Here is an 11,304-nt window from a genome sequence, read left to right as displayed (position 1 = left end):
TTTGTCGAAAGTGACGAAGTGGCGGCATGTTCATGTGGATTTCCAAAGGGGGTCCGGGTGATTTGGTTCATGGTTCCTGAGATGTTGGTTTTCATGTGGATCTAGAGAAGAGAAGTCCGTGTGATATGGTTCATTGTCTGTGACGATGTATGTTGTCTCTATTATTTAGCTATAATTTGGCCTGCCTGAAACATGGAATGAAAAAATGAAATGGAGACAAGGATATGAACCCTGCCTCCACACTGTGATGGAGGCTATTTTTTCCTGTGCCTGTGAGATGGCAGTGGCAGTCTGAATTACTTTGGGTATGGCTTCATCAGTAAAATGGCAGAGACGGATCAACTCTGTCATAGATGAATACAGCCTTGTGTTGCGATTAAATAGTGGACCCGGGGGAGGGTAAGGAGACTGAGAAAGAATTGACTGAAAGAGTTGACTGAATTAAAGAGTTGACTGAATTGAAGAATTTACTGAATTAAAGAATTGACTGAATTAAAGAATTGGCTGAATTAAATATTTGACTGAATGTATAGTGCCTGTCTTCGATGCAGTCGCTGGTTCAAGGATTTGTGTGTTTTGTTTTATTTTATGTTTGGCATTTCTCCTCTCAAAGGGAGAGAGAGAGGATAGAAAAAAAGGTGGGGGCTATGCAGGCGCACACGCTCCTGGGGCTGTTTTTGCCTTGAGATCTTTCCCCCCCCTGCTTTGTTCGCCCTTGCAAGGGGGGCGGGGCTGGGGGGATAAAAGTTTCTGCGGGAGGTGTAGATTGGCCGATGGGTTCTTCCCCCCCCTGCTTTGTTCGCCCTTGCAAGGGGGGCGAGGCTGGGGGGAGGGGGGTGCTCAGCGTCCTATTGGCTGCTCATGTGTGATTTTTTGGAGGAGCGGCGTGAAAAAGAGTGAAAGTTTCTACGGGAGATGAGATTGGCCGCTGGGATTTTTGTTGTCGGAACATGTTTTTCTCATGTTCTGAGGGGGGATGATGGATATAGATGGATTAATTTAATTTTGGGACTAGTTATTAGGAGTTTAATAATTCGGAAATAGGCTAAATGAAGGACTGGAATTAATGGATTAAGAAATAAATTGGAAAAATACCTAAACTTAGGTAAGAGAAATACATTTACGGTTATTATAGAAAGCACTAAAAAGGTGTAATATGCTATAATGATCGTGTGGTTGTTTAATTAATTGCGAGCCTGTTTAATAGTGCTCGATACAAAACTGGGGGCTGTCTGTGTTATAGGAGTCATTGTTATTTCAACACTGGTGGTGTTGCATTATTTGCATAATAGTATCGATTGCGCGCCGCGGTCCGGTAGTAAAATTATTATAATTGGCTAAGTTGGACACGGCCGACTGCAAGGAGGAAAGAAATAAATTACTAGATGGAAGCTAAATTGTGGTGATTGACTGCTGTCTTTCTGAGCGGACGACAATGAGTCATTTATTGGTGCCACGTTGCGTGTGATTCGCGTTATCTAAATTCCGTGAACAATGCATATTGGCAGCTCGGGCGATATAAATTAAAAGTTGTGGCTGTGTGCTAATATTGGCGACTACACATTACACACTATAACGGGATATCAACAAACTACGTCATCACGCCTTCACGTTCACGCCAACGATCTTGGTTGGTTTACAAACGATCACGTGATCACGACCCTCCATTCTGTTCGAAAGATCCACCAGGATCCGCCATTTTGTGCCTGGTGGCTGGTGGTCGCGCGGCACCGTACTACGTCAATTGTAACACAGACGCTTGCACCCATGAAGGGACTTGCGTGTAGGGCAGACCTACACAGAACTGCTCCATGCACACAGTACGCTGTGGTTTTTTATGCATTTATGACTGATGATGACGCACGAGCGTTATGCTGTTTAATACAGTGACAACCTATTTAGAGACGTTTGAAAGCGAGTTTTGAATGGTTTGCTGACTTTTAACCTGTCATTGATCAGTGAATGCCGATAAAATGTAATGTTTAAAGGCGATTTAAAATGTGGGCTAAATTAATCAGAGGTGAAAATGGTAGTCATAATAGTTGAATCTATTACTTCACTCAGTTATTCTAACTGAGTGTGGGATTAAAAGTAACTTTTGGTGAAAGAGTAGCATTACAAACCTCATTTTTGATCAGTGATGGTTTAAAAGGTGGATTGACTTTTTCATAACATGAATAAATATAGATATTATGGCGGGGATGCTCATTTAATTTGACAAAGTCAATAGCTCTATGTGTTGTGTTTTTCTGGTGTTCCGAAACTCAGAGATTTAAAGAAATGTGGGTTTTTGATTTGGGGGTTTAAGCAAAATTAAGAAGGTATGAGACTGCATCTCTCATTGAAATGATTACACTGAGATAATAAGAATAAGTAGGCAATAGGTTGATATTGGAATGTTTAACCCTACAGAGTTGTCTTGTTAGTAAGACGCATGAGTAATTGAATTATGAGACAAAATAGCGTTTAGGGTGAGACAAAAGTATGAGTCTCCTGTGTGCAGGGAGGAGCACACAACCAGGTCACAGAGTGACCATCTGGGACCACTAACCAGATGTGGGATAATGGGGGACCTTTTTGAATGGTGTAATATGAGTAAATGTGTTTATAAATAAACTAGATAAACAAACTGATTAATAGGAGGTTAATAAATGAAACGGTGCATGACCTAGATTAGATAAGGGAACTATACAAATGTTACTGTAGATGTATGATGTTTAAAGTATTTAAAAGTATAATATAACTATTATGCAACTAAAGGCCCTTGTTTGGGTACAATCTGTCCGTGCAAAAGGTCTCTTTTGGAAGCAATACGTTGCTTCATGTCATTATTCACTATGTGTCATTGGGTCATTTGAGTGGGTCAAGGGAGGCCCCTCTCAGTAAAAGAGACAGCAATTACTACTACTGTGGTAGTACCGATTTTGAATCTATTTTGTGGGAGTGGTATAGATCATGTGTGTGATAATTGGAGAACTGTTACTAATGGCATAAATGTTTGTGTTCTTGTGCCCATGCACGACACGCGGAGTATCCAGTGATGAATGACACAGAACCCAAATCTCCCCTGACTGCTGAATAAATCTGAGGCAGAGAGGAGACGCAGAGACATGCTGCAAACGCAGACGGCAGATGACCCGGACTGCAGCAGTTTGTAAAAGACCTGCCATGACATTTGTAGTTTGGACAACCTAGTCTAGTAGTAATTGTGAATCAAGTGTTTGAATGCTGGGCATGCATGAGTCATATCATTGAAAAATATAATAGGCAAAGCAAGGTTATGTCACAGCGCTGACCTTGAACATTTTCTTATTTTGGCGGCTGGAATGGGGACGGCGACTTCGCCTAGCCACGAAAGCCTGAAAACAGGGAGGAGCTTAGTGAGTATAAGATTGGGGAAGGTAGTGTATCCAGGGGGGAATATTGTTCAATGATATGAGTCACATGATATGATAGGTGTGTGTTTTGATTGAAAACGTATGATAAGTAGTTGTGTGTTTTGACAGTGAATGGTTGATGAATGAGATGTATGACAACAGTACACCACAGCACACATTCTAGAAGTTTGATTGACCCATAGGTATTAAGAAACGACCTAGGTGGGAAGGACTGATGAGAGTGAACTCTGGGGAGATGAATGTTTTGAAAAAACGATGAATGTATGGTTGACGGAATGAACTTCACAAATTCTCCCTTTTGGAATTTTGCATTGGTGAGAGGTTATCATGTCATGTAAGGTGTTGCTGGAAGAGGCCCTTTGTTCTAAGTGTGTGATAATTAAAATAGATGAATATGATGATAGAAGAAAAGCATAGGTGACACATAGTAAGCCGATTATACCGGATATGTGGTTGTGGAGAGAAACAGTGGAACTATGTATACAGAGTGACAGTAATTCAATGCACGGATAAAAGGTGCTGTTAACAGAGAGAGTAAGATGTACAGGATTCGTATGAGGACCTAGTTGGAATGATCGATAAAGAACTGAATACAATGATTAACTTTGGAGTCTGATGTCTTAAGTGATCACGAGTAGATGAAAACAAATACTGGCTTATGGGACTGTGAGTTTTGTGGGAGGGTGTCGAAGCGAAGGCAGAGACGCGCGCTTCCTAGAACTTATAGTGCACTAGGACCATTGGGAAACGCGTTCCTGTGGTCGCAGATCAGCTGGTAGCTAATTGTGCTGAGAGGGACGAGTTGGCCCCCGGGGAAACCTAAAGGGTTAAAGCTATATTGCCCCTCAGCAGACTGAAAGAAAGAACTTGGTGATTTGACATCAGTGAATGTCCCATTTCTTGTGAATAACGACTTCTGGGACATATAATAGTATTTCAGTGTTCAGTGTTAATAATGGCTGCTGACAAAGGGACACAAACAGTGTTAATACTGGACAGAGGGACTCAGACGCCGCAAGGGTGGTCGTATGCGCCCCCAGAGGGCATTAGGGCCGGACGTGGTCCGTGTTTCATATGTAACCGTTTTGGTCACTTCGCAGATAGATGCCGCCTGAACCCACGGCATCCCTTGGTTTCAACAAGGGCAACGCCTAGGGGAGGGCTACACTAGGGCTGAGGCACTTACAACTAGGGGAGATGTGTCTCTCTCTCTTGGATCGTGTCCACAGGTCATAAGACTGCTGTGGTTTTACATTTCAACTTGTTTGGTCATTGTTTGGTGTTTGTTTGTTTGTTTTGTTTGACCATTTTGAGAGGGTTTTGTGGTTAGTCAGTATAGGACTGTGATTTGGTCTAGGATGGACTTTATGAGGTGGGTTTGTAAGAGGGAGACCCAGAAATGTTGACACAGCCCGCTCCACGGGCCCCCCCCCCCCGTCCTCGGAGGGGGACCGGGGCTGCTGCTGTGAAATCCAGTATTCCCTGTTCCTCTGACTGATATATGCACAACATACAATTTTCTCATGACACGTAGTTACATATAGGAACATGTCTATCCTATCCTACCTCCTGTTTCTTCTGAGTATAAAATGGGTAAGGTAAGGTAAGGTACGGTGTGCCGGCCTTCCGGCGAAGACGTTTTTCTGGACGATTTTTTTATGTTTGTAGCTTGCGGTATTGTTTGGAATTGTATTGTGTTGTTTGTTTTTGACCCTAGGGTGGTGGGTCGTGTCGTTTTCGTTTTTTCTTGCTTTATTTTTGTTTTTTGTTGTTTGTGTTTATGTTTTTGCATGGCTGTCGCCTTCCAAAAACAGGGAGGAGTGTAGAGTATCTAGTATTCTGTAGCTTCTGTTTGTCTGTATGCATATAAGATGCACAGTATACAAAAACCTGCGGGTTCTGAAATTGTGCCTGAAAAGCCTGCGCACAAGGGGTAAAAAATAAAGATAACTATAGGGAATTTTGTGCATTTAGTAAGGTTTATACTACATGATAGTAGGCAAACTGACATACTATAGATGCAGCTAAGGGAATCTCTTCTCTTCTTTGGACAGTGTAAGGGGCTTTTGATGATATGGGTTTCCGTATTCATGTATGTTGTTTTATTCCCTTTACAGGTTGTTCTTTTGTTTATCATTTTTGTCTGTAGCCTTGTTTTGGTGTGTTCTTATTCTTGTTTGTTTTTGTTTGCTGTAGCAATCAGAAAACAGGGTGGAATGTAGTGTAATTTGTAGAACACACACACACAAACATACATGTATTGGACAATTATTGTGTGTCGTTAAGATGAGGGTAAGAAGACACGCACACACACACACACACACACACACGCACACAGCATAGGCTAATAGAGATTCCTAGAAGAAGCCATACCATAACAGAAAGCCAGCTTGACCATAATAGGATGGTCAGTAATGTGAGAGGATCATAACAGGAAATTCATACCAGCTGGTTCAGAGTAAACAGTGTGTAAGCGCACACACAATCTGCCACACCATACAGAGACGCCATACATAGGCATGCGTAGGCACACGCACATTAGACACATGTTGAGAAAGGCCAAGACACGTTTCTGTGAGAGGCCCCTCACTATGAGGTCAGGGCCTTTTACACATGTGGAGCAAAGTCAGAACAACAGGGCTGTGAGCTTATTGGACGAAACCCAAATCTGGGGGTACAACCCATGGAACATATACTTCCACACAAAGAGAGTTTGGGGCAGAATTTGGAGTGTGAATTTGGAGAGTAGGCTGTAGTGGAACCTGAGTGCTCATGTATTCTCCCCTGTCCCCCAATCCCCATGTAACTTGTGCTACAATAAATATACTATGTTAAAACCTTGAACCACGGGTCTTCATCCAATCCGACGGACAGCGTGTCCCATCACATCATTTATCCTACACAGACTAGTCCAGCAGGCGAGGCAATGAACAGAATGCAGTCGGGCTGGAACAGCCAAATTGGTCAGCTGAAAAGACCACTGGGATGTTTCATAAAGCACTGATTACCTCGCTGTGTTTGTTTGCTATTCTTTCATGACAGGCAGGTACCTGATATCTGTTGTTGGACAACAGGCAAGGCAATACACGTTTAGTTGTACAGCACATTTCAACAACAAGGCAATTCAAAGTGCTTTATACTCCAGGACCCTGGCTAAGATATGTACTGTATGGACTTCATTTAGCGGAGAATATCTCAACTGTTCTAGGCAAATATGACCGCTGCAAACAACTTAGGAACTGTGAGAAATTCTCTATCCGGGGCGAAATACCTCCATTTCCTTCATTCAATTTGTTTCTTATTTTTATCTGGTGAAAGAATGAAAGAATAACTTTATGCATACTACAATAATAAATTATGATTTAAAAAAAAAAGAAAGAAAGAAAGAAAGAAAGAAAAGAAAACCTCTTATTCCTTTTCATACTTCTTTGCCCAAACAACTGGGAGCCACGGGAGAGGGCCTAAGAGCCACATGCAACTCTAGGTTGCCTACCCCTGCAATAGACCATTATGCACACGGCGGTCATCTTTCCACAAGTTAATGGCAGGGTGGAAACTAGCCACAATTTGCCATTGACCGCCCATACCTGTACATCTAACAGACAAAGTCATATCTAATTGTATTACATTTTGTCAAACTCGCCAACATTGCAGCTGCACGAAAAGCTTGAATGAAGCTCTTTCTATCTGCAAAGCGTTTGTTTCATAAAAATCCACCATGTTATGAGTTACTTTATGTCAAGAAATTCCTTGCAAAAGATTTTTGAGTGGTGCAACCACTCCTACAACCAGCAATGTCCGTGTACCTGTGTACCTGTGTGTATGAGCACGAGTGGTGTGCGCATGCGTGAAATTGGAACGACACGAGTATGTGACTTATTAATACCAGTAGGGGGCGCCAGAAACAGAGAGAGGGGTATGCTGTGCCTGCTGCCTGCTAATGAGAGAGAGAGAGAGAGAGAGAGAGAGAGAGAGAGAGAGAGAGAGAGAGAGAGGAGGGGGAGAGAGAGGGGAGTTGCACCACTCGGTTCACACGTGTGTGATTTTTTTTATAAGTGTTGGAGATTGGAAGCGCTCCCTTTCAGTAACGCAACATCCTGCTGCCTCCTGCATTATGTGCAAATTCAAAACAGGTGGTACGCAGGGCCGTTGAGTGATTATTCAATGAGCACTTCCAAACTCCAATACTTTCTTGACAAAGTAGCTCATAACATGTCTACCATGGATTTTTATGAAACAAACACTTTGCAGATAGAAAGAGGATATTTCAAGCTTTTCGTACAGCTGCAATGTTGGTGTGTTCGACATAATGTTATACTATTAGTACTGTGTCTGTTTGGATTTGGTCAATGGCAAATTGTGGCTAGTTTCCACCCTGCCATTATCTTATGGAAAGATGCCCGCCGTGTGCATATTGTCTATTGAGCATTCAAACATGAGTATTCTGAACATTTTTGAGCATCTCAGAAGTTCTGTAGCTCCAACGGTTTAGAAGATAGAGGCATGTTTTAAGTGGCGGTTATTTTTAAAAGGGCGTGGTCATTTTGGGGTATTTCGCCCCGGATAGAGAATTTTTCACAGTTCCTAAGTTGTTCACAGCGGTCATATTAGCCAAGAACAGTTGAGATATTCTCCGCTAAATGAAGTGCATACATATCTTAGCCTGGTCCTGGAGTATTACACATAACATTAAGCATTAAGACATTAAGAAGACACAGAACATTATGAGAGTGCAAAATAAATGTATCATAAAAGGACATTAAAAAGAAAACGGGGATAAAGCAAATAAGAGAATAAATGTACAGTGCATAATAAATTACATGTGATTTTAAAACAGTAAAGGCGTGTCTTTGTGTTGCAACGACTGAAGTTCTAAACCATTCAGTGCTTTATAAACAGCAGGATTTTGAAATTATTCTTTAGGGAGCCAGTGTAAAGATATAAGAACTAGGGTGATATTATAAGGACTTGAGCAGCAGCATTCTGAATCAACTGCAGCCGTCTGATTTTTTATTTTAATTAATATGCTTAAGGTGACTGTCGGGGGATTTTGTAATTGTGTTAATGTGGCTGATGAAATTCAGGTCTGAGACTGAGAGACAGCGAGATCAATTCGTGGCGGTGGCGACTCGCCACGACCTATTTTTTTACGCCATGGCGTATTCTTCATTATCCGCCATGGCAGAACAGAATCCGCCGTGGCGAGTACAGAATCCGCCGTGGCGAGTTGATCAATTCGTGGCGGCAGCGACTCGCCACGACCTATTTTTTTACGCCATGGCGTATTCTTCATTATCCGCCATGGCAGAACAGAATCCGCCGTGGCGAGTACAGAATCCGCCATTGTTTATTATTTTTTTGCGTGCCGTGGTGCAGGTTTTATTGTCCTAGTAGTACAATTCTCGGAATTATTTCATCCTCTTCTAGCGTAACGGTTAGCGCTCTTGCCCCTATAGTCAAGGCACTGTGCCGACCCAGGTTCGATTCTTGCAAAAAGCAAACTTTTTTTTTTTAAAGTTATTTTTTTACCCGTACATAGAGTGTGTGTGCGTGCGTGCGTATACAGTGTGCGTGCGTGTATGCGTGCGTATACAGTGTGTGTGTGCGTGCGTGCGTGCGTGCTTCATCGTATTTATTATTATTACCTGCATATTAATAATAATAATAATAATAATAAATACGATGAAGCACGCACGCACACACACACACACACACACTGTATACGCACGCATACACGCACGCACACTGTATACGCAGTGCCTTGACTATAGGGGCGAGAGCGCTAACCGTTACGCTAGAAGAGGATGAAATAATTCCGAGAATTGTACTACTAGGACAATAAAACCTGCACCACGGCACGCAAAAAAAACAAAAACAATGGCGGATTCTGTACTCGCCACGGCGGATTCTGTTCTGCCATGGCGGATAATGAAGAATACGCCATGGCGTAAAAAAATAGGTCGTGGCGAGTCGCCGCCGCCACGAATTGATCTCGCTCCACCTGCTGAGACTACACCAAGATTTCTGGCTTGGGTTGTGTTTTTTAACATTACTGATTGAAGCTATAAGCACTTTTAATCATTCTTCCCTTGGCACCGAAAACAATGACTTCAGTTTTACCTTTGTTTAAGAACCTTCTGGCACATCCAGTCATTTCATTGATTTGTTCAACAGATTTACACAGTGTTTTTAGCGGAATATCATAGTCCCCTGACACAGTTATGTATATTTGTAGAGGCCTCATAATGAAGCCTTGTGGAACTTTTTGTCCGCCCCAATGTGTATACCTAGGCACAAAGTAGTCCTTTTAACCCATTCAAGACGGGACTTTTGGTGTATTTACCCTGCGAGCTTGTTGCTATGTACAGTAGATTAGCAGCATAAGATCAAATCGGCCTCAGTCCCACTTCTCCCATTTTCAACCTTCATACAATTTGTATAATTCGTCCATCTACATTACTTGGTGGGCTGTGGGCGATTAAATGCACTGCCATTGACATGTATAGCTCGTCAATTCAGGGTTTTCATTGATTACATTAAATTGCGCTCTTCGCCAACATGAATGGCTCTAGGTTGCTAGGAGACAGATTCAATTTTGCGTTACTCCATAAAATCGCCTGAGATGCAGTCACATAATTTGCCCCTTAACAAATCTTTATAATCCTAATAGAGGTCATACACAAGATCTTTCTTTATGCTCTTTAATACCAGGTTCTTGAACAAGTGAAGGAATAAAACAAACAATCAAACTCCACTCACGGCGGGGGCCGCTGCGGGGGGCACTGAAAGCAGCAGCAGGACGCAAGTAACTAGTAACTAGTAACGAAAGCAACCAGTAACTGTAATGTGATTACTCAATTTGAAGGAGTAGTGTCGTTACTTACTCGTTACCGACAAAAGTAGTGTAATTACAGTAACTAGTAGTGTAGTCACCGACAAAAGTAGTGTAATTACAGTAACAAGTAGTGTAGTCACGACCTTGAGTTGGCAGATCCGATGCCAGCACTTTCCTTCTGTCCTGGGCCCATGTGCACTGTCAGCTGACAACTACCCTGGCTGTCACTTATCTTAACACACACACACACACACACACACACACACACACACACACACACACACACACACACAGAGACTAATATATGCACATATATTTATACAAATACATGGATGGACACACTTGCAATAAAATATACCACAATGCACACACGCACACGCACAAACAAACATTGGCAGTAGTTAGGGCCAGCTTCGGGCTTTAGCTCCTTGCCAAGCATTTCCCTCCAGATTACAGTGACACCCTCTCATTCATATTCTCACTCCATCCTATTTTCTTTCACTGTTTCGTGTTTCCACGAAGCCAGGCAAAGAGATGGGTAGAGAGAGCGAGAGAGAGAGAGAGAGAGAGAGAGAGAGAGAGAGAGAGAGAGAGAGAGAGAGATCGACAGAGAGGTGTAAGATGGAAGTGGAAAATGAGAGGATTTGGGCGGGGTGGTCCCTGGGAAAGGCCCATATAGCGATAGAGATGGGCTGGAGGCTCATCTTGCTCTGTGGGTGTATGATTCAGAGCCCAGAGTGGAAGCAGCAGTCACTGGCATGAGACAGCAGGGGGTGTGGCGGAAAAGAAGCAATTAGCGTAATTAGGAGACTGGCTTTAGTTATAGGCCCTGACAATATGTCACGTCTCATTATGACCCAAACCCACTAGAATTGTGCGAACCTTCAGCCCGCTCATCCTAGCGCTACACGTCGCAAATGGGAAGAAGGCAATAGCGGGAGGGCGATACTCAATACTGTTTTTTTGTTTGTTTTTTTTACTTGGAAAAGCAAACAATGATATTTTCATATATCCAGTTGCTTGGAAAGTGCAAACTTGGCAACCTGGCTGAGTGGCCCTATTGTTTGTATT

Source organism: Protomyctophum bolini, assembly GCF_963924005.1.
Source record: "Protomyctophum bolini genome assembly, chromosome: 2".
In the NCBI taxonomy this organism is placed as follows: Eukaryota; Metazoa; Chordata; class Actinopteri; order Myctophiformes; family Myctophidae; genus Protomyctophum; species Protomyctophum bolini.
Note: the sequence above shows the minus strand (reverse complement) of the source record.